The sequence below is a fragment of the Ursus americanus genome, chromosome 5, assembly GCF_024610735.1.
Source record: "Ursus americanus isolate L20-20 chromosome 5, mUrsAme1.1.p, whole genome shotgun sequence".
Lineage (NCBI taxonomy): Eukaryota > Metazoa > Chordata > Mammalia > Carnivora > Ursidae > Ursus > Ursus americanus.
In genome coordinates this window covers 31,484,095-31,507,814 of record NC_142131.1, presented here as the reverse complement: position 1 = coordinate 31,507,814, position 23,720 = coordinate 31,484,095, and the positions used below count along the sequence as shown (strand labels likewise).

At 41.0% G+C, this 23,720-nt stretch overlaps 1 long non-coding RNA gene across 1 annotated transcript in view; it reads right to left on the bottom strand.

Moving 5' to 3' along the window:
• Positions 1-571: 571 nt before the first annotated feature.
• Positions 572-23,720, bottom strand: part of LOC148110068 (uncharacterized) — a 97,596-nt gene continuing 74,447 nt past the window's right edge. The window contains exon 3 of the long non-coding RNA XR_015724323.1: positions 572-694. This is a non-coding gene — a long non-coding RNA (uncharacterized LOC148110068). The remainder of the gene's footprint in view (positions 695-23,720) is intronic.

The following is a 23,720-nucleotide window of genomic DNA, read 5'->3' as shown; positions in this document are numbered from 1 at the left end:
AGCAAACACCTCCCACCTCACAGTGGCTTAACACGACGAAAGCTTATTTTTCACTTCGACTGCTGAGTCAGAGCTGGGGCTCTGCTCCCCTTCATCACACTGACTCTCGTCCCAGGCTGATAAAGTAGTCGCTACCTGGAACAGTTCTGGTCAACACAACAGAGGAAAAAGAGCTCTGAGGGGTTTCATTCTGGCAATATGATGCCCAGCTCAGAAGCAACACACATCCCCTCCGCTACAGCTGGTAACGTGGCTCCCTCACCCCACCACCGGAGGCCAGGAAGCAAACCCCTACTGCATGCCCAGAAGACAGAGAGTAGAAAAATTAATAAGCAGCATTAATGACTATCACACTGTCTCAGGATGGACTCCCCAGAAGCAGACCTTGGGATGAGGATTCATGTGAAAATGATTAATCAGGAAGTGCTGCCAGCAAAAAACCAATATGGGAGTGGGAAAGAGAGCCCTGGAAGAGAAGGAAGCGAAGCAAGCAGTTGACATCAAACAAAATCCCATGCAGGGCAATTTAGGCTCAACTCCATGAGGATTCTGGAGATAGTCATACCTCAGAGCAGTCTGGACCAGGAGCACGGAATCTGGAGTAGTTATACTTCTGCCCCAGGAGTCATTTGCTAGGGCTCTCCTCGGGGAGCTGGAAATCCCAGGTACTTCTGGTTCTCCTTGCCAGTGTTGCCTATTGGAAGTGAAAGCACAACCTGAAAATGGCAGAGGGATCTGGAAGCATACAGGTGGAGCACTGACATCCTCTGCCACCCCCCGCCCCAAGCCCATAAATCACGGCATCCTGCTGGTTCTATCTCCCAAGTAGTTCCTAAATTGTCTCGGGGCTCTCGACCCCTAGTTGCCCCCTCCCTCAGTTACCCCTCAAGCCTACCATCCTCGACCTTCTGCAGTACTGCTCTCAGGATACTGATCTGCAGTCCTGACATCTCTAACCCAGTCTTCCAACTCTAGCCAGATTGTTCTTTCTGATTCATGTGGCCTTTCCCTGGTGACATCTCAAATTTGTCAGGCCTGCTGTCTCATCAAGATACAATCCCCATTTTGCAGATGAAAAAAAAAAAACAAAACCAAAACTGAGCTTCAGAGAAGCTAAGTAATTTACCAATGGTCATTCAGTTAGTAACGGGTAGAGCCAGAACATGAGTCTAGCACACGTTAATTTTAAAACCTTACCCACTATATTTCACTGTTTCTGGATCATGATTCATCTGTCCACTATACTCTGATTACCACTCAATTCTACAAACTTCAAACTCAGTTTGTTTCAAGCCAAATTTATCATATTCTTTACCTCCCTTACCAAATGTCCTGTTCTTGAGTTCCCAGTGTCAGTAATGGCCCTGCTATCTTTTGCTGTCACCCTTGACTCTTTTTTCTCTTTCCCTTCTTGTTTCTAGTTATTTCCACAGTGATTGTACTTCTGACTTCTAAAATGCCCATCACTGCAGGTAGGGCTGGCTCTCTGTGCCCCAAGCTGCGGTGTACAGAGTACCCGACAAATACCCACACGTGGGAGGTCCTGGAGCTGGCCCAACAAGGGCTCATCAGTAGTGGATAGCATTCCAACAATACCCTATGCCAAGAAATGAAATCAGAATCCAGGGAAAGAAGCCAAAGTTGGCCAGTCAGTTTGCCAAGCTGGAAGTTCTTGGATACCGTTATAAACAGAGGGAAAGTAGCCAATGGAGAGGGAGAGACTAATGACCAAAATCAAAGAAGCAGTAATGATGGAACGGGGTCTTGGGAGAAGCAAGGAAAGGCCTTGTCATATGGCTCTTTGGGAGACCACTGACTCTGATGACTGCAGTCTTCAAAATAGTATTAGGTACTCAATTAGTATTAAAAGATCTTAAGGAAAATCTCTGTCCCTTATTCCCTGGAGGCACCTAATTTGAATTAATTTAGCTTTTTTTTTCCTTAAAAAAATTCTCATCTTTTTATCCTCATTTTTTCTTTGAAAGATTTTATCCATTTATTTGTCAGAGAGAGAGCACAAGCAGGGGGAGTGGCAGGCAGAGGGAGAAGCAGGCTTCCCGCCGAGCAAGGAGCCTGATGTAGGATTCAATCCCAGGACCCTGGGACCATGACCTGAGCTGAAGGCAGACACTTAAGGGACTGAGCCACCCAGGCGTGCCTATCCTCATATTTCTAAGTAATATATTTATACTGCTATTTCTTGATTTATCAATTTGATATCAGTCAACTTCCTCTTAGGTAGATGATGAATTGGTCTATTACATTGCCACTTCCTACTTCCCTTCTCCTCCAGGATAAAAAATTCTAGATCAATCAGTAGTCGATATATTGGGGTGCCTGGCTGGTTCAGTTAGAAGAGCATGAGAATTTTGGTCTTGGAGTGGTGAGTCTGAGCCTCATGTTTGGTGCAGAGATTACTAAAAAAAGTAAACTTAAAAAAACAGTCGATGTATTATTATGGCTGCGTAAATATGCTTTAATGATGATCCTAGTAATTACACGTTGTATCTTTATGAATTTTTAATTTTTCCTGGAATTAATAATTTCTAAAATTCTGTTTTCTACATACCTATCTTTACTGTTTTCCAAAGTGGTCCATCTGTTCTTCAAATACTCTCAGTAAGACTTTTTCCCTTCCCCACAGTGCACAAGCATGTTAGATAATCTATTTCCTTTTTTTTTTGGAGACCTCCCCCCATTGCACACCACCCCCCTACTGCAGTCTGTATGGGCTGCTTGCTGGGAAGCCCTACTGCATAGCTATCATCCTGAGAATTCCCTTCTCTATCAAACTGTTTCTCTTCTGCTGTGTTTCCTTTTCCTGGATCCAGTGATATTCTTTTCCCTGGTTTGCTCTCCGTATTTGCTGAAGCACAGCTTCTGGCAGACTTTAAGAAAAGAGAATGTCTTTATCCACCCCTATACTTGATTCATGGCTTGGCAGGGTAATTTAAAAAAGCATTCCCCCATTATCTCCAACTATTTTGAGTATTGACTATAGGCCAGGTGAACAACAGAAATTGGTTTTTCAGAGTTCCGGAGGCTGGAAATCAGATAGCACAGTGCCAGCATGGTGGGGGTCTGGTGGAGACCCTCTTCCAGGTCGCACACTGATGCCTTCTACTCACTCATATCTTCACATGGCAGAGAAAGGGCAAGAGAGCTCTCTGGGCTTCCACTAATCCCATTCATGAGAGCTCCATGCTCATGACCTAATCACCTCCTAATACCATCACATTGGGAGTTAGCATTCAACATATGAATATTGGGGGTAATAAAAATATTCAGTCCACAGCTGGCTTGTCCAACATGTCTGTTTACTTCATCAAACCCAAGGAAAATCTCTCATTCCAGTCTGCTATAACAGAGTCTTTTATAACGTAACACAATCATGGAGTGACATCCCATCATCTTTTCCATATACTACGACCTAATCAAAGGACTGACATAGTACCACCTTTGCCATATTCTATCTGTTAAAAGCATTCATGGGTCTTGCCCCCACCCAAGGGGTGGGGATTAAACTAAAGAATGCACAGCAGGAGATGGGAAAATATTGGGGCTCACTTTCAGGTCTGTCTGCCACAAGGAACAATCTGTATATGTTTGGTATTTAAAGTGTTTGGAACATTAAGAAAATTGGGCAAATTAGAGCATCTAACTGATGAACTTTGTGACTTCAATTTAAAATGAGTGAATAGGGGCACCTGGGTGGCTCAGGTGGTTAAGTGTCTGCCTTCGGCTCGGGTCATGATCCCAGGGTCCTGGGCATTGGGCTCCCTGCTCAGTGGAGAGTCTGCTTCTCTCTCTCTCTCTCTGCCTACAACCCACCCTGCTTGTGGTCTCTCTCTCTTTCTATTAAATAAATAAAAATCTTAAAATAAAATAAAATAAAATGAATAAATAATTGACTCAGATTTGAAATCTTGAGTTGAGGTATAAGAGTTTTGTAAGTTTGAAAATTATATTGGATTACTCAAAAATAACTTAACATCCACCATACTCATAAGTTTCATTTATTATACCCATATGTTTAATTTATTACAAATATGAGAATTATTAAAGTACATGAAAGAGGAGCATCCAGTCTCTAAAGATAGCCACAATCAACTCGTGTCTTCCCTGTGTGTGCATTTTGCTCCCCATACAAGAAGAGGAACTTACTTCTCTTCCCTTTTAATCTGGGCTGCCTTGTAACTAACTCTGACCAAGACAATGAGGCAGAAGGGACATTCTGGGACTTAAACCCAGGTCATAGAGGGAACAGTAGCTTCTACTTCGTGTCTTTTGGAATGCTCTTTCTTGGACCCCAGTGGCCATGCTGGGCGGGAGCAAACCACGTATCCGATAGCAGAATATATAAAGAACTCTTAAAACTTTTTTTTAACAAGGAGACAAAAACCCCAATTTAAAAACAGGCAAATTTTTGAATAGATATTATGCCAAAGAAAATAAAGAAATGGCCAATGAACACATAAAAAGATGCTCCACATTGTCAGTTATTTGAGAAATGCAAATTAAAACCACAATGAGCTATCACTTCATTCCTGCTAGAATGGCTATAATCAAAGAGACAGACAATAATTACCGCTGGGGAAAACGTAGAGAAAATGGAACCTTTGTACATTGCTGAATGGAAAATGGTATAACCACTTTGGAAAACCGCTTGGCGGTTTCTTAAAGAGTTAAACATATGTGTATTAAGTATGTCTTTTTAGTCTAACGTTTTGACATCTGGGGCTTTACAGATTTTAGGGTGACTGCCCCTCTCAGGTCTAGTTAATTCCTAGAGATAGTAAAACTACAAGGTGCCTTTCATATGCAAACCAACCCATCCAAAGCCAGTACCCCAACTACTTTCTTTATGGAGCTCTCACTTATAAAAGCCATTATCTCCCTTCCCTAATCACCTCAAGGTCAAGTAGGGGACAATCTGAGACAGTCCCAATGCCCCAGAGCTCCCTGAAATTATTCAAACTAGCCAATCCTAAACCTATTGACCCTGCCTCACCTGTTCCTTCCTGCAGATCCCATAATAAATTCCTTTGCCCATGTACTCCCTTTTCTGCCTCCTGACCAACGTGGTGCTTCCCGTGCGGGCCTGCATGGCATGGAGGGAACTAAGAGTAACCGAATATCTTTTCAATGGAAATCACCTCTCGATCTGTTGGCCTCACCAAATGTGAGTAAAAATAAAACCAACATTTTAAAACAATATGTTTACCATATGATCCAGCAATTCCATTCCTAGGTATTTCCCCAAGTGAAATGAAACTGTATTTCCACGCAAGTATTAGCACATGAATGTTCTTAGTAGTATTCATAATAGTCAAAAAGTGGAAATTATCCCCAAATCCATAACCTGATGAATAGATAAAATGTGTTATATCCGAACAATGGAATACTTAGAAATAAAAAGTTTGAACCATTGAAAGATGCTAAAACATGACAAAACTAAAAATAATTATACTAAGCGAAAGAAGCCAGGCATGAAAAAACACATATTGTTATAATTCCTTTTATAAAAATGTCCAGAAAAGCCAAATTTATAAAGAAAAAAGGGTATTTCTGACTGCCTGGGACTGGAATGAGAACAGAGATCAACTGCAAATGGGCATGGAAGTTCTCTTTGGGGTCCTGAAAATATTCTAAAACTGGATTGTGGAAGTGGATGCACACCTGTGTAAATTTACTCACCATCGTTGAATCATGTACTTAAAACAAGTGAATTTTACAGTATAGAAATTTATTCCCCCAAAAAACTGTTTTTAATAAGAAAGTCTGGGGGTGCCTGGGTGGCTCAGTCGGTTGAGAGACCGACTCTTGATTTTGGCTCAGGTGATGATCTCAGGGTCATGAGACAGAGCCCCTCAGCGGGCACCACACTAAAGGAGGAGTCTGCTTGAGATTCTCTCTCTCCCTGTCCCTCTGCCCCTCCCCCAACTCACTGGGCACACATACAAGCGCGCCCTCTCTCTCTCTCTCTTCAGGATGGGGAGGGGGAAGAAAGTCTGGAACAAGGAAGTCAGTGCCTTGCTACTGCCTGGGGGATGAATATGATATTTTGGTAGAAATGTCGGGCTGCTATTCAATTTTCCTACATCTACCAACACCATGTGAGATGGAAGTTGTGTGGGGTCCTCAAGAAGCAATCCTGAGGGGATTAAACACAGCCTGTGCAGACACAGGGGATTCCCCTCATGTGGGGCCATATCACATTAATGCCTTGTTGTATGTATGTGTAGAGAGAACGCGTGCTTCAGTGGCAGACATAATAATACACCCTTCCACTTCACAGATCCTGATTCTACCGGGGCTCTTTTGTAACTCTTTAGATAACAGAAATGTAAAATGATTCTTGCCTATAGGCATGCAAATTCTGCCCTGTTCAACAGAGGCTCAATTGACTTCCCTCCCCCACTGTGGAGGAAGCTCATTTTGCCTCCATTTGCACATTCATTGCACCATTCCTGCTTTATCAATGTGTATGTTCTTTGACTTCTCCAGTTTTAACATCTGCCAGATTCCCTACTTCTGGGGGTGGGGGCGGGGGGACAAAAACCCATAATCTTTGACGTGTTCATTTTATTTCTGAGAATCATGATTTTATCTTTTTGTGTAAGTTATCTTTAAGATATTAGGTTTTTAAAAAGATTTTATTTATTTATTTGAGAGAGAGAGAGAGAGAAAACATGAGCAGGGGGAGGGGCAGAGGGAGAAGTGGACTCCCCGCTGAGCAGGGAACCCAATGCCCAGGACCGTGGGATCATGACCTGAGCCAACGGCAGATGATTAACCAACTGAGCCACCCAGGTGCCCTAATAGACTTTTTTTTTTTTTTTAGAGCAATTTGAGGTTCACAGCAAAACTGAGCAGCAAGCACAGTGTTCCCATATACCCCCATCCTCACACATGCACAGCCTCCTCAACTACCAGCATCAGGCACCAGAGTGATCCATTTATTACATCAGGAACCTAGAGGGACACCCAATCATCACTAAATTGTTTTGTCATCTTTATAAAATCTTAAGATAACCTTCCAATGTATCATACTGTCTAGATCGAGTCCAGATAGGTCCCCTAAATGAGCAAACTCAGCCTGCTTTCAGAATGCTGCCTCCACACACGTTATTTCTGCCTACGTGCACTATAAGTTATAATAGGACGGCAAATTCCGTCCACAGAGGAGCCTGTGGGATCCTCAGAGAGCCAGAGGAGAGCGTACCTCTTCCAGATCTCTGTCATGCATGCACACATCCTCACGCTTTCTTTCCTAAGAATTAAACCGAATCATGCTGAACTGAATTTCATAATTCACCTGCTCGCTTGTGCCAGGAGCCCGGTGGTTACCGTGGATTCCCTCTTTTCCTTCCTTTATTCAACAAATAGCTGTCAAATGTCCACTCTGGGCAGGCATGCTACCAGACCTTGGAAGGATGACGAGTGCAGGCACCGTCCCTACTTCTGTGGAAATTATGATGCTTAAATAATCATACAAATACACACTGAAAACACGCTATGAAAAAACTGGACTTAAAAATCAGGGCTCCTGATTTAGCTGGGCAGTGAGGTGGGGTCAGGGGAAGCTTCTCCAAAGAAATGACATTTGGGCTAAAATCTGAAGTTGAATGGAAGTTAGCCAGAACACGTGTGTGTGCGTGTGTGTGTGTGTGTGTGTGTGTGTGTGTGTGTGTGTGTTGGCAGTTAAGCAGTCCCTACCAGGCAGCAGAAAAGGCTAAGATTAAGTTCTCGAGGGGAGAAAGAACATTCTGGTGCCGTCAGGTCACCACGGTGGGAGTTCAGACACAGGGTGGAGGGTGAAGATGTGAGGCTCCTGATCTAGAGAAGTCAGTCTTTGGAGGACATGTGAAGGCATTTTATTTATTTTAAGAGCAAAGGGAAGATGTTAAAATATTTGTATCCTGGGGCGCCTGGCTGGCTCAGTTGGTAGAGCAACTCTTGATCTCAGGACTGTAAGTTCGAACTCCAAGCTGGGTGTAGAGATTACTTAAAAATAGAACCCTTTATAAAATATTGTATCCTTTCTAAAATACTATAAATTGGAAAAGATCATTTTATGGAACACGGTCTGGAGACTCGTTGGATTTTGCAGCAGGCCAGGGTTGAAATGTTTGCTCGGATTAGAATTGCCGCAGTGGAATTGAAAAGAACCGGAGGTATAAGCAGAAAGAATTAGAGGTCCCTGGAAAAAGAAAGACGAAACATAGCTTTCTTGACTTAACGAAAGTCATGGCAGGCCCCTGGCCATCTTGTGATCCCTGCCTGATCCGCGCTACTTGCCCAGGCACATTTCTTGCAGAACTTCTTAGGAGATGTTGAAACTGCAGAAGCAGAGATCTCAGTAGTTAATGATTTTAAGGGGACAAAAGAATGTAGGAACACAAGGCCACTATCAGGCCAGGAAATAGCCTAATCATATCAGGGACAATAAATCAGTGGTAAAACTCCCCGTGCTGGTTCAAAAGTAAAGATTAACCTCACGCATTCTTGAGTTATCTCTGCAGGATCCAAACTCCTTTGAGCGCTCAAATACCAGACCAGCTAGAACCAGAGAACTGATGATGCTGACCCTGGCCGGCCCTCAGGACTTGCATTGACTAAGACCTGGACTCTGTCACCTTAAGATGACTTTTGCCTCAACTGCATGCGGACTTCCTCATTGTGCAAGCCTCTTCATATGTATGCACCCTCAGCTTAAAACTTCCTCGGTTTTGTTGTTTTTGTTGTTTGGGGAGACACTTTGGGAAATATCTTCAGTGTTCTTCTTTACCTGTTCCAAGTAAAACTCTTGCATTTCCTATTCTTTGGCTTGGTTGTGTCTCTTGGTTGGACTCCCACAAGAGGTAACCCCAGTTCTGGGGAACAGAGGGACACAGGTGATAATTTAGAGAAAAAACTAGAAAGGACTAGGTGATGGGCCAAATCATAGAGAGAATGCAGGAGAGAGATGAGTCAAAGACGAGTTTTAGGTCAGCAGTTTTCACTACCGGGTAGGGTCCTTCCTTGAGGCAGGAAACACCAGAGGAGACCACACACCTCCATCCCCTGTTTTAGTCTCAGGAAAGCTCTCCAGCTGTTCTCATGGGTTTGGTTTTTTGCACAGAAGGGCATGAGTGGTCAGTCTCCTTTTCCTGGAAAACGAGCAGCATAATCCCCAAGTGAACATAGATTTCTCAGCAAAAGCCAGGAAAGTGGGCTGTCTTTTAGGGCCAACTTTACACATGCCCCTGAACAAGGACACATAATATTCCTGGTCAGCTTCTCGAGGTGGGGAAGGGAAAATGCTGGGAGATAAAAACACAGTGGTGGGGGGAAGGAAGAGGACAGGGGGATACGGGGTCCTGCAACTCAGAGGGAAAGAAAAGTCATCTCTGTGATGAAAATCCCCAATAGGCATATCTAATTAGTCACCAGGTCCTATTGATTCTGCTTCCTTAATAGCTTGTGAATTAACCCTGTCACCTCTAGCATCATTTCCCTGCTTCAGTTCATAGTAGGTGATCAGGTTCTCTTTACTTCTTTACCTGAACTGCTGTAATAACAATTGTATCTGGACGCGGAGTGGGCTAGATGGGTGATGGGCATTAAAGCGGCTCTTGCCGGGATGAGCGCTGCGTGTTGTAAGTGATGAACCACTAAATTCTACACCTGAAACCAATATTACTATGTACGCTAACTAACCAGAATTTAAAGAAAACCTGGAAATAAAAAAAAAAAAAATCCCAGTTGTATCAGGGCTGTATTGGGCTGGATATGACAGAAACCCAAATACAGTCGTCTAGCCAAACGGAAGTTAACAGTACAGAGCTGGTAGAGCAGCTTAGGAAGTCAGCAAGGACCGACCTCCAGATTCACGACCGCATGCCAGGTGGGAAGAAGTGGTGAGAAGGGAAGGCAGCTCCTTGATTAGAAAAGTGAAACATTACTAGGAATTCCCAGTGGATTTCCACTTTTGCCACAACACTTGGCACAGCAGTTGCAAGGGAAGATAGGAAGTAGATGTGTAGCAGAGTGTTCTTTTTTCTTGTTGTTAATAGAGAAGACATGGAGTTCGGATAAAGGCTAGGTCACAGATAGTATCTCCCACAGCCGCCCATCTGGTTCCACTCTTGCCAGTCCCACCCCTTCCTCCAAAGCCTTCTCTGGGTGCCCACTACAGGTATCGTTCTAAAACCAGATCATATCACTCTCTTGCTTCTTTTAGCAGTAAGCATGGCTTTCAGGATATCATTCCAATTCCTGGCTCAACACACAAGGCCCTTCAGGATCTGGCCCCACCTCTCTTTCCTTGCATCTCCCTCCCCTGCAGGCACCCCCTGCTCCAGCCACCCCTGCACATCCAGAACTGAGACGTCCCAAGTCCGCGCACTTGCACCTGCTGCCTTCCCTGAACTGCCTGTCCCCTTCCCTTCCCAGCTCAATTCCAGCATTCTTCAGACTTCCGTGGGGTGCAGGTTCTTCTCAAGCCTTTTTGGGTGTCTTTTCTCTCCTCCAGTTTCCTGGGTTTCCCTCTATCTTAGGTGGCACTTCTCACACTGCACTCTTGTTACTGGTTCCCTAGAGCCATGAGCTCCTCAAGGGTGGAGACCCTATTTCAGTGTGAGTCGTCAGTACATATGCTCTGAGTGAATGAATCTGGCCCCACTTGGAATTATTGCTCCTTCGTAGAGCAGACCGATGTACAGGGGGGCCTGTGTATTATGTAGTTAACACCTTCTCCCCTAGAGGAGAGGCAGAAAATGAGTGATGTGGTCTTCCGTTATGGATCTCTGGAGTAGCTGAGAGCCTCAACCTCCTTTCCCAGAGAATGTTTTTCAAATCAGGAGAGAAACAAAATTTTCTTCAGTCTCATTTTCTCTCCTTACCTCCTTACCTGGATATATATCCAGACTTAGTGGAAGTCCAGAAGATGATAAAGTAAGCAAAACACGAAGAAGCAGAAACATGGGGTCTATTAACTCCTGCATTAGTGAGATGTGGGCGAAGATTGTGCCTTATTCACAGCCTGTTATCGGGGAATGTTTGTAACACCCACCACCTCCCTCTCCCAAATTTATATGTTGAAGCCCTAACTCCCAGTGTGATTGTCTTTGGAGTAAGGGGGTAATCAAGGTTAAATGAGGTCGTAAAGATGGGGCCCTGGTTCAATAGGATTAGCGTCCCTATAAGAAGAGACAACAGAGAGTTCTGTCCATACCCTGCACCCACAGTGCGGAAAGTCGTGTGAGGCATAGCAGGATGGGGGCCTTTTGCAAACCAGGAAGACAGCCCTCACCAGACACCAAATCTATTGGACTTTAAGCCTTCAGAACTGTGACAAAATTAACTTCTATTGTTTAAACCACCCAGTCTATGATATTTGGTTATGGAAGTCCAAGCAGACTATGACACAGCCCTTGAAATGTGCTTTCTACATAGTGAATAGTCAAGTATTTGTCAAATGTGTATGTAATGATATATCTATAAAATAATATAAAAATAGCCATCTGTGAAGACTGTGATTATGGGTGATTTTCATTTTTCTCACTCATATTTCTGTTTAATTTGAATTCTTTAAGGTACTGGTATATGATACTGCAAAGGTTTGGGTTTTTTTTGTTTTTGTTTTGTTTTTAAGATTTGTTTGCATTTTAAGTACAATCTACCCCCCAATGTGAGGCTTGAACTCATGACCCCAAGATCAAGAGCTGCATGCTCTGAGCCAGCCAAGTGCCCCTTATATTGCAAAGTTTTTAAGAAGCTATCATACAGAGCCAGATGGTTTGACATTCAGGACAGACCAGGATATAATCACGGGTCATGGAGACATCGCTCTGAACCTCAGAGCAGCAGTCGCCTCCTGTGTGGGCTGCGCACGATGTCTCCTATCGAGGCTAAAGCATCTGGGGGTGAATTTCTAGAGTCTGCTTAGAGCTGCTAGGACTGATGTTGCAGGTATGAGCTCTGTAAGGCGAGGGATAGTGTCAGGTTTTGCTCATCATTACATTCCCAGTACCTAGGACAGTGGTAAATTATTATTTGTTGAGTTAAAAAAAAAAAGACACCCTTCTTCTAGTTAAACACAAAGAGAACTGCTGAACAATCCAATGAATGACCGAAGCGCATCTCACACTGAAAGTGACTATATTTCTGTTGAAATTTGAGAGTGACCATATCTAACACGAAAAATCAATTTATAGGAGATTCGGGCAGGTGGAGTGCAGAGAAGTTCAACTCTGCAGCATCTAGAGCCTTCTGAACCACTAAGCTACTGTCTCTTGCTCTCTTCAGTAATTTTTGTCTATGTCAGAGGCCTGTTCTTATTAGGCCAGAACACTTTCTGGGAGGCCCTTAAAACCAGAATTAATGAACCTGTCCACTCATGAAGATGTGAGTGTTGAGACTCAAGCCCAACAGGTTTCAGATTTTAATGTAATTTGTGTGCTAGGGACCTCTTGTGGTAACTCTGCATAACTGCTCTCTCAGCACCTAGAAAACGCGCTCACACGCTCGGAGGTGAGATAACTGCTGTTTTTTGGGAAATAAATACAAATCTTGAATGTTAACAATGTAGAAATACAGACGGTCAGTAAACATCTAAACCTTCTTCAGTATCTCCAGTATTTTAAGATATTTAAATTGAAAGGTGATGTGTGTTTAGTACAGAATTTTATTTTTATTTTTATTTTTAGATTTTATTTTAAGTAATCTCTACACCCGACATGGGGCTCGAACTCACAACCCCAAGATCAGGATTAGCATGCTCTACCGACTGAGCCAGCCAGATGCTTCTAGTACAGAACTTCATTTTTATTTTTTTAAGATTTTATTTATTTATTCTTGAGAGAGAGGGAGGGAGAGAAAACAAGCAGGGGAAGTGGCAGGCAGAAGGAGAAGCAGGCTCCCTCCTGAAGATGCTGGGATTGTGACCTGAGCCGAAGGCAGACGCTTAACCCACTGAGCCACCCAGGTGTCCCCAGTACAGAACTTTAAAGACAGTTATACCCAGTGTTGGGAGAAGCTAAACAGACACCTATAGGCTTGGTAGGAGTGTACATTGATGCAATAATTAGTACACCTCCTTTTTTGGGAGAGAAATAGGCCTAATGTTTCCTTAAAATGTTCACAATTCCTGACCGGTAATTCTACTTCTAGAAAATTTTCCAGTGGAAATGATTAAAGATACAGACAACTTTGGCATATCAGGCTTTTCTTCAAGTTATAGAGCAGAAAAAAGGAAATGTGCAAAAATAGGAGGATAGCTAAAGAAATGATGTTATTTCGTTATAAAGGAATATTACTTAACATTTGAAAATGTGTTTTTGAGTAATATTTATTGACATGGAAAATGGTTATAATATAATGCTCAGAGAGTCAAACAGAATTATAACTGTGATATCTGTGTATCTGTATCTATACACACACATAGGACAGATGAAAGAGAAGCTGGAAGGAAATCTACCGATACCCTAAAACAGGAATTATTCTGTGAGGAAGTGTTGTGGTTTATTTGCAATTTCTTTTCCTAAAATTTTTAATTTTTACCAAAATCTAGACAATGAACATTACATTAAAAAATTATAAAGTCATTAGAGATATATTCTTATCGTAAAACATTAATTTGGACTTTAAATTTTTTAACTCACAGTCATAATGTATCTATTGTGTTAAAGTTTGCTTTTTTCGGGGTGCCTGGGTGGCTCAGTTGGTTAGATGACTGCCTTTGGCCCAGGTCATGATCCCGGGGTTCTGGGATAGAGTTCTGCATTGGGCTCCTTGCCCGGTGGGGAGCCTGCTTCTCCCTCCCTTTCTGCCTTATACTCCATCTACTGCTCTCACTCTCTGTCAAATAAATAAATAAGGGGCGCCTGGGTGGCACAGCGGTTAAGCGTCTGCCTTCAGCTCAGGGCATGATCCCGGCGTTCTGGGATCGAGCCCCACATCAGACTCCTCCGCTAGGAGCCTGCTTCTTCCTCTCCCACTCGCCCTGCTTGTGTTCCCTCTCTCGCTGGCTGTCTCTATCTCTGTCGAATAAATAAATAAAATCTTAAAAAAAAAACCAAATAAATAAAATATTAAAAAAAAATACAATTTGGGTTTTTCTTTGTATATTTTGGAGATAATTCTATGCTAGTAACTATAGCTCGAACTCACATGAATGAATACTAATTTTTATTTTGAAAAAAAGATCATTATTTTACAGTGAAATGTATTTGTTGCTATAGTTCAGTTTCAGATACATCCTTTCAGGGGAAGTATCGAGTTCCACCAAAGAGGATATGACAACTTTGATGAGGTCAGCCGTTTCCTCTCTAAGGAGAATCTGAGATTATGTCTTAGAAAGAGCTGTACTGCCTGGAGAGCAGAGAGAGAACTAGAGAACAGGGTGCCTCTGCTCATCTCTGAAGGGACTTCGGTCAACTCTCCAACCTTGCTTAGGCTCACCTTCGTGAAGCTGGCAAGTCGGAGCCCAGGGGTTCAAGAAGTTTTTAAGTGAGAAGTTGGGTAAACCTCAAGCAGTACTGTTGCAACTTGTAACAAAAGATGTATTATTTGATGAATTTTCAGTGGAAGCTAGAAGTAGGAGCTCCTCTCAAAAAATTCAGGTAGATTTGAGGGGTGTCTGGGTGGCTCAGTCAGTTAAGTGTTGGACTCTTGATTTCAGCTCAGGTCATGATCTCAGGGTCCTGGGATGGAGCCCCACCTCAAGCCCTGCCTTGGGCAAAGTCTGCTTGTCTTTCTCCCTTACCTTGGTTGCTCTCTCTCACTTTCTCTCTCAAATAAATAGATAAATAAATAAATAAATAAATAAATAAATAAATAAATACAACCTTTTTAAAAAAAATTTCAGGTAGATTTAAAAAATTCACACACACACAATAAAATATTCAACCAACATAAAAGTGTCGTCCTACCTCAGATCCCCAGTTCTCTATTTTCATTCTTCAGAGAACACTATTAGTAGTTACTAATGGATGGATTATTCTAGAAGTATTTTATTTGTATCAAAGAAGTGGATAGAACACATATCTGTCCCTTTTCACTAAAACACAAGTGGAAACATACCATAAACATACTTTTCAGCACCATGTGATTTTAAAAAATGTATTTTTTAGGGGCGTCTGCTGGCTCAGTTGGCAGAGCGTGTGACTCTTGATCTCAGGGCTCTGAGTTCAAGCCCCACCGTGGGCGTGGAGCCTCCTTAAAAATGCAGTGTTGAAAAAAAATTTTTTTTAATTTGAGTGTAGTTGACACATAATGTTAAATTAGTTTCAGGTGTACAACACAGTGATTCATTATGCTATGCTACCATCTGTTACTATGCAACACTATTAGAGTACCATTGATTAAACTCCCTATGCTGTACCTTTTATTCCTGTGACTTACTCATTCTTAACGGGAAGCTGGTATCTCCCACTCCCCTTTACCCCTTTTTGCCCTTCCCTCTCTGGCAACCACCAGCTTGTTCTTTGTTTTTTTTATGTCTGATATTGTTTTTTGTTTGCTCTTTCATTTGTTTTGTATTTTTAGATGCCACATGTAAGTGAAACCATATGGTATTTGTCTGTCTTTTTTTTTTTTTAAGATTTTTCTGTTATTTATTTAAGAGAGAGAGCATGAGCAAGGAGGAGGGGGAGAAGGAAAAGCAGACTCCCCGTTGAGTGGGGAGCCCTATGAGGGGCTCAATCTCAGGACCCTGAGATCATGACCTGAGCCAAGGGCAGACACTTAAAACACCCTCATCTTTCTATGTCTTATTTCACTTAGCACAATACCCTCTGGGTCCATTCATGTTGTTACAAATGGCAAGATCTCATTCTTTTTATGGCTAAGAGATATTTCATTGTGTGTGTGTGTATATATGTATATATATATATATATATATATATATATACATCTTTTTATCCATCAATCCATCCATCCATGGACACTTAGGTTGCTTCATATCTTGGCGATTATAAATAATGCTACTGTAAACACAGGGCTGCATATATCTTTTAAAATTTTGGATATTAACCCATTATCAGAGATATGATTTGCAAATATCTTCTCCCATTCAGTAGGTTGTCTTTTTGTGTTATTGATGGTTTCCTTAACTGTGCAGAAGCTTTTTATCTTGCTGTAGTCCCAATGGTTTATTTTTGCTTTTGTTTCTCTTGCCTGAGGAGACATAGCTAGAAAAATGTTGCTACGGCAGATGTCCAAGAAATTACTACCTATGTTTGGCACCATGTGATTTTTTAAAAACTCCAACAAAATATTTAGTAGATATGTTATATATTTGTAAACGCATTAGATATTTTTTAAAAACACAGTGGGACTTCAGTAAGTGAAAAAAAATAAGTTGGGAAATTTTACATTTCTGACAATATGATAGATATCTTGAAAAGTACTGCTATAGAACACCTATAAATGCTAAATAAAATGAATAAAATTTTTAGTGCACAGCTGAGCAGTTAAGAAGTGATAAAATTTTATTGTTTTTAAGTGTACAACGCAGTGGCATTAAGTACATTCATAATGTTGTGTAACTATCACCACTATCACCCAAACTTTATCACCCCAAACATAAACTCTAACCATTAAGAAATAGCCCAGCCCCTGGTAACCACCATTCTACTTTCTATTTCTATGAATTTACCCAGTCTAGATATCCAATATAAGTGGAATCATACAAACTTTGTCTTTTTGTGTCTGGCTTTTTTTTTTTTTTTACTTAGCATAATGTTTATCCTTGTTGTAGCATATATCAGAACTTCAATCGTTTTATGACTCTACTATATTCCATTGCACGTATGTTTCACATTTTGTTTATCCATTCATGCATTGATGGACAAATTGGTTCCTTCCATATTGTGGCTATCATGAGTAATGTTGTCATGAACACTGGCATACAAGTATCTGTTTGAGTCCCTGTTATCAAATCTTTTGGGTATGTACGTGGGAGTAGAACTGCTAGATCGAATGAGAATTATAGATCGTATAGATTATATGTAGAATTATAGAATTATAACTTTTTGAGGAACTGCCAAACTTTTTGAGTGACTGCACCATTTTACACTCCAATCAGTAATGCACAGGGTTTCAATTTCTCCACATCTGTCAAAATTTATGTTCTATTTTTCTTTTCTTTTTAAATCATAGCCATCCTAGTGGGTGTGAAGTGGTATCTCCTTGTGGTTTAATTTGCATTGCTCCAGTGATCAATGATGTTAAGTATCTCATTGGCCATTTGTATATTTGCTTTGGAGAAATTCAAATCCTTTGACTATTTTTTATGTGGGTTCTTTGTTTTTGTTGTTGAGTTTTAGGAGTTCTAGATATTAACCTCTTATCAGGGATATGATTTGCAAATATTTTCTCTCATTTTGTGGGCTATCTTTTCAACCCTCTTAATAGTGTCTTTGAAGGCACAAAAGTTAAATTTTGATGAAGTCTAAATTCTTTGTTTTTTTCTTTTGTTGCCTGTGCTTTTGGTGTCATACCCAAGAAATCATTGCCAAATATAATGTCATGAAGATTTTCCCTTTTATTTTCTTTCAAGAGTTTTATGTCTTACATTTATGTCTTTGATTCTATTTTGACTTAATTTTTGTATGTGACACCAGAGTCCAACTTCACTCTTTTGCACGTGGATATAGTTTTCCCAGCACCATTTGTTGAGAAGACTGTCCTTTCATTGAATGGTTTTGGCATCCTTTTTTTTTTTTTTTTTTTTTTAGAATTATCGGAAAAGAATTTTATTTTATTTTATTTTTAATGATTTTTTATTATATTATGTTAGTCACCATACAGTACATCCCCGGTTTCCGATGTAAGGCTCGATGATTCATTAGTTGTGTATAACACCCAGTGCACCATGCAATACGTGCCCTCCTTACTACCCATCACCGGTCTATCCCATTCCCCCACCCCCCTCCCCTCTGAAGTCCTCAGTTTGTTTCTCATAGTCCATAGTCTCTCATGTTTCATTCCCCCTTCTGATTACCCCCCCTTTCTTTATCCCTCTCTTCCCCTACCGATCATCCTAGTTCTTATGTTCCATAGATGAGAGAAATCATATGATAGTTGTCTTTCTCTGCTTGACTTATTTCACTTAGCATTATCTCCTCCAGTGCTGTCCATGTTGTAGCAAATGTTGAGAACTCGTTCTTTCTGATAGCTGAGTAATATTCCATTGTATATATGGACCACAACTTCTTAATCCAGTCATCTGTTGAAGGGCATCTCGGCTCCTTCCACAATTTAGCTATTGTGGACATTGCTGCTATGAACATTGGGGTGCATATGGCCCTTCTCTTCACTACGTCTGTATCTTTGGGGTAAATACCCAGTAGTGCAATGGCTGGGTCATAGGGTAGCTCAATTTTTAACTTTTTAAGGGACCTCCACACTGTTTTCCAGAGTGGCTGTACCAACTTGCATTCCCACCAACAATGTAGGAGGGATCCCCTTTCTCCACATCCTCTCCAACAATTGTTGTTTCTTGCCTTGTCTATTTTTGCCATTCTAACTGGCGTAAGGTGGTATCTCAGTGTGGTTTTGATTTGAATTTCCTTGATGGCTAATGATTTTGAACATTTTTTCATGTGTCTGTTAGCCATTTGTATGTCTTCATTGGAAAAGTGTCTGTTCATATCTTCTGCCCATTTTTGATTTGTTTATTTGTTTCTCGTGTATTGAGTTTGAGAAGTTCTTTGTAGATCTTGGATACCAGTCCTTTATCTGTAGTGTCATTTGCAAATATCTTCTCCCATTCTGTGGGCTGCCTCTTAGCTTTTCTGACTGTTTCCTTGGCTGTGCAGAAACTTTTAATCTTGATGAAGTCCCATAAGTTCATTTTATCTTTTGTTTCTCTTGCCTTTGGGGATGTGTCATGAAAAAGGTTGCTTTGGCCGATGTCGTAGAGGTTGTTGCCTATGTTCTCCTCTAGAATTTTGATGGATTCCTGTCTCACATCGAGGTCTTTCATCCATTTGGAGTTTATTTTTGTGTATGGTGTGAGATAGTGGTCAAGTTTCATTCTCTTGCATGTAGCTGTCCAATTTTCCCAGCACCATTTATTGAAGAGACTGTCTTTTTCCCACCGGATGTTTTTTCCTGCTTTATCAAATATTAGTTGCCCAAAGAGCCGAGGGTCCATTTCTGGGCTCTCTATTCTGTTCCATTGGTCTATGTGTCTGTTTTTGTGCCAGTACCATGCTGTCTTTGTGATCACAGCTTTGTAGTACAGCTCGAAATCCGGCATTGTGATGCCCCCAGCTTTGTTTTTCCTTTTCAACAGTTCCTTGGAGATTCGGGGCCTTTTCTGTTTCCATACAAATTTAAGGACTGTTTGTTCCAGTTCTTTGAAAAATGTCCTTGGTATTTTGATCGGGATAGCATTGAAAGTATAGATTGCTCTGGGTAGCATGGACATTTTAACTATGTTAATTCTTCCGATCCATGAGCATGGAATATCTTTCCATCTTTTTATGTCTTCCTCAATGTCTTTCAAGAGTGATTTATAGTTTCTAGAATATAGGTCCTTTACGTCTCTGGTTAAGTTAATTCCAAGGTAACGTATGGTTTTTGGTGCTATTGTAAATGGGATGGATTCCCTAAATTCTCTTTCTTCGGTCTCGTTATTCGTGTATAGAAATGCAACTGATTTCTGAGCATTTATTTTGTATCCTGCCACGTTACTGAATTGCTCTATAACTTCTAATAGTTTGGGAGTGGCTTCTTTTGGGTTTTCCATATAGAGTATCATGTCATCTGCAAAGAGAGACATTTTGACTTCTTCTTTGCCAATTTGAATACCTTTGATCCCTTTTTGTCGTCTGATTGCTGTTGCAAGGACTTCTAGTACTATGTTGAATAATAGTGGCGAGAGTGGGCATCCTTGTCGAGTTCCTGATCTTAAGGGAAAGGCTTCCAGCTTTTCCCCATTGAGAATAATATTTGCAGTAGGCTTTTCATAGATGGCTTTTATGAGATTGAGAAATGTACCTTCTATTCCTACACTCTGAAGGGTTTTAATCAGGAAAGGATGCTGTATTTTGTCAAATGCTTTTTCTGCATCGATTGAGAGGATCATATGGTTCCTGAGTCTTTTCTTGTTGATATGATGTATCACGCTGATTGATTTGCGAATATTGAACCACGCTTGCATCCCAGGTATGAATCCCACTTGATCGTGATGGATAATCCTTTTAATGTACTGTTGGATTCTATTAGCAAGTATCTTGTTGAGGATTTTGGCGTCCATATTCATTAGGGAAATCGGTCTGTAATTCTCCTTTTTGATGGGGTCTTTGCCTGGTTTGGGGATCAAGGTAATATTGGCCTCATAGAATGAGTTTGGTAGCTTTCCTTCTGTTTCTATTTTTTGAAATAGCTTTAGGAGAATAGGTATTATTTCTTCTTTGAATGTTTGGTAGAATTCCCCAGGAAAACCGTCCGGGCCTGGAGTTTTGTTATTTGGAAGGCTGTTTATCACTGACTCAATCTCTTCATAATTAATTGGCCTGTTTAAGGAATCAATTTCTTCCGGTTTCAATCTCGGTAGTTTATAGGTTTCCAGGAAAGATTCCATCTCTTCCAGATTGCTTAGTTTATTGGCATATAGCTGTTGATAAAAATTTCTAATAATCCTTCCAATTTCAATGGTGCTCGTCGTGACCTCTCCTTTTTCATTCATAATTTTAATAATCTGGGTCCTTTCTCTTTTCTTTTGGATAAGTCTTGCCAGTGGTCTGTCAATTTTATTGATTCTCTCAAAGAACCAGCTTCTAGTCCTGTTGATCTGCTCTACTGTACTTCTGGTTTCTGCTTGATTGATTTCAGCTCTAATTTTGGTCAACTGCTTCCTCGTGCGTGGATTAGGCCTGTCCCTCTGTTGCTGTTCCAGCTTCTTGAGGTGAGAATATAAAAACTGCATTTTAGATTTTTCTATTCTTTTGAGTGAGGCTTGGATGGCTATGTATTTCCCCCTTAGGACTGCCTTTGCAGTATCCCATAGGTTTTGGACTGTTGTATTTTCATTCTCATTGGTCTCCATAAATTGTTTAATTTGATTTTTGATTTCCTGGTTTATCGAGTCATTCCTGAGCAGGATGGTTCTTAGTCTCCAAGTGTTTGAGTTTCTTCCAAATTTTTCCTTGTGGTTGAGTTCCAATTTCAGAGCGTTGTGGTCTGAGAATATGCAGGGGATAATTTCAATCTTTTGGTATCGGTTGAGACCTGTTTTGTGTCCCAGAACATGGTCTATTCTTGAGAATGTTCCATGGGCATTAGAATAGAATGAGTATTCTTTGGTTCTGGGGTGTAGTGTTCTATATATATCTATGAGGTCCAACTCGTTGAGTATGGCATTCAAAGCCTTTGATTCTTTGCTTAGTTTTTGCCAGGGTGTTCTGTCTATTTCTGAGAGTGGAGTGTTGAGGTCCCCTACTATTAATGTATTTTTATTTATATGTCTCTTTATTCTGGTTAAGAGTTGGCTTGTGTATCTTGCTGCTCCCCTGTTGGGGGCATATATATTTATAATTGTCATATCCACTTGTTGAATACTTCCCTTAAGAATAATATAGTGCCCTTCTGCATCTCTAACTATAGTCTGTAGTTTAAAATCCAATTTATCTGATATGAGAATTGCTACCCCAGCTTTCTTTTGAGGTCCATTTGCGTGAAAGATGGTACTCCATCCCCTTACTCTCAGTCTGAATGCATCTTTGGGTTTGAAATGAGTCTCTTGTAGACAGCAAATGGATGGGTCATTTCTTTTTATCCAATCTGCAACCCTGTGGCGTTTATGGGATGGTTCAAACCATTTACATTAAGACTGATTACTGAGAGATATGATTTTAATGTTGCCATGTTGCCGGTAAAGTCTTTGTTTGTATTGGCTGTGACTTTCTGTTCTGTATCACTCTTGGGGCCTTTTTACTTTTATAGAACCCCCCGTAATATCTCCTGTAGGGCTGGTTTCGTGGTTACAAAATTGGTTAATGACTGGCGATTCTGAAATGTCTTTATTTCTCCATCAATTCTGAATGACAGCCTTGCTGGATAAAGGATCCTTGGCTGCATGTTTTTCTCTGCAAGAGCTTTAAATATGCTCCCCCAACCCTTTCTCTCATTCCAGGTCTGGTAGACAGGTCTGACGTAATTCTGATGCTTTTGCCTTGGTACGTGAGAAATTTCTTTGCCCTGGCCGCTTTCAATACTGTATCCTTGCATCTAATATTTGCGAAATGCACTATGACGTGACGTGGCGTAGGTTTGTCATGGTTGAGCTTGGGAGGGGTCCTCTCTGCCTCTTGGACACGAATGTTTGTTTCCCTTGCTAGATTAGGGAAGTTTTCAGCTACCATTTGTTCAAATATCTCTTCTAGACCTCTGTTTTTCTCCACCCCCTCGGGGATGCCGATGATTCTAACATTGGATCGTTTCATTGAGTCAGTAATCTCCCGTAACCTACATTCGTGGGCATGGATTTTTTTAAGACCATCTTCTATTTTCATTTTTTCCTCTATTAACCCATCCTCCAATTCACTAACCCGTTCCTCTGCTTCTGCGACCCTGGCCGTCAGAGCCTCTAGTTTTGCCTGCATTTGGCTCATAGAATTTTTAATTTCTGTCAGATTCGCTCTCATTTCTGTCCTTAGGGATTCTATATTCTCAGTAACCTTTTCGTTAATAGTTTTTTCAATTCTACTCATCATTTTGACCATCGTTACTCTGAATTGGTTTTGGCATCCTTGTCAAAAAGCAATTGACTGCATATGTGAGTGTTTACTTCTGGGCTTTCTATTCTAGTGCAATGGTCTGCATGTCTGTCTTCATGCCAGTACCACACTGCTTTGATTACTGTAGCTTTGCCATAAGTTTTGGAATCGGGATGTGTGAGCCCTCCAACTTTGTTCTTGAGTTCCTGTTGTAATAGCTGTGTAGATGACGGGACACCAAGCCTAGTATCCTCAGGGTAGAAAGCAGTGAGAGGGTGAACTAGAACAACATCTGATCCATAAAAAGAATGGTGAGAAAACTCACAATTGTAGAGGGGGAAAGTCCTCCATGAAAATGTTTCATGATCATTTTTAAAGAAAAATGCCATAAATAATGTTCCTGCCAATTTAAAACTAAACTCCCCACCTTATCCTCACCACATTCAGCCCTTCCTAGACAATTGTCACAACTGGTCCTGTGTACAGGGCCTTCAGATGGTCTATCTTTAAAGTCAGCGTAATGCTGTTTTGAATGTTCCTTAGATACTTTAAGAAAATTCACTGCCACAAAGCGGAATCTCTTCTATTCAAAAGTCTTGACGATCTCTCCTATCAGGTTCTATTAGATGTCACCAGGCTTGACGTAAATGGAAGTGTGTTTGTTGGCCATGGTCCAAAAAAGCTGAGCTGAGGACCAGAATTGCTGCTGTGGGCATGAGTGCTGACGAACTTAGTTAACATAATGATTCTGGATTTGTACACATCTAGTAACATGACTTAAATATATATAAAGCTAAAATCGACAGCAGTTAGAGGATTGAGAAATCCACATCACAGTGGAGGATTTTAATATACTTCCCAATAACTCTGAAATCAAGAAGACAAAAAACATCAGTGAATGGATCGAAGATATGAAGAAAACCAACACATGCATGTAAATGTGAACTCAGTGCCCATGAGCTGGAGAATATGTATTTATTAACACAAAGGAAGCAGTTACGTTCTAGA